This window comes from Atta colombica, unplaced genomic scaffold (assembly GCF_001594045.1).
Source record: "Atta colombica isolate Treedump-2 unplaced genomic scaffold, Acol1.0 scaffold96, whole genome shotgun sequence".
Taxonomy (NCBI): domain Eukaryota; kingdom Metazoa; phylum Arthropoda; class Insecta; order Hymenoptera; family Formicidae; genus Atta; species Atta colombica.
In genome coordinates, this window is record NW_017259590.1 from 268,769 (window position 1) to 269,744 (window position 976).

Consider the following 976-nt stretch of genomic DNA (forward strand, 5'->3'; position numbering starts at 1 on the left):
CAATAGAACTTATACCAAAGAATAATCTAGTCAACAATGGAATTTATACCAAAGAATAATCTAGTCAACAATGGAACTTATACCAAAGAATAATCTAGTCAACAATGGAAATTATACCAAAGAATAATCTAGTCAACAATGGAACTTATACCAAAGAATAATTTAATTCAGTTCAGACAATTTGATAATCTTCAATGTCTCTGGAAACATAAAGCTGTATTACAGCTCTTGTAGAGTATTAGCTTAATTTAATTATATAATAACTTTTCATGTAAAATAATCTAATTTCAATTTTAGACATTAATCAGATTTCGTAATTAATTGTAAAATATTCTTAATAAGAATCAGAATTTAAAATAAAATAACAGACATGTATTATGTAGATTTAATTTAATGATAAATAATTTATAAACTATAATATATTTTGGGAAATGTGCCAGTATTATGACTATTTAAAATGTATACTCCTCGAATTGCAGACATTTTGTATAATAATTAAGAAGTGATATATTACTTCCTGCTTTTTTTAACAAAGAGAAAAGACCGTTTAACAAAAAATAAATAAAGGACAATTGGACAAGCAAAATTTTATACAAAATATTTGTATAATGTTTGTGCATTATTTAATTTTCTTATTAATTTACATGCAAAGCAAGATGTCCTCCATGGCAGCTATCTAGGAAAAAAACTATCGTATAAAAAGATCGTATAAAAATGAATTATTTTACATCTCCATACCTCTTTAATTACCTTTTTTTCAATAACATATTGCTTAAATATTTATTTTAAAAATTATGTCCCTTTGATTTATAAATGATTTATAAATAAAATAGATGATCATACATTCTTATAAATATACAAAAATTGATTTTTACGGAGAAAATATAATGCCTGAACTCTATATTCTTCCTTATTTATTATTACATTTGCATATTTGTTGAAATAATTGCACTACTATTTCTAACTAATTAGTTAT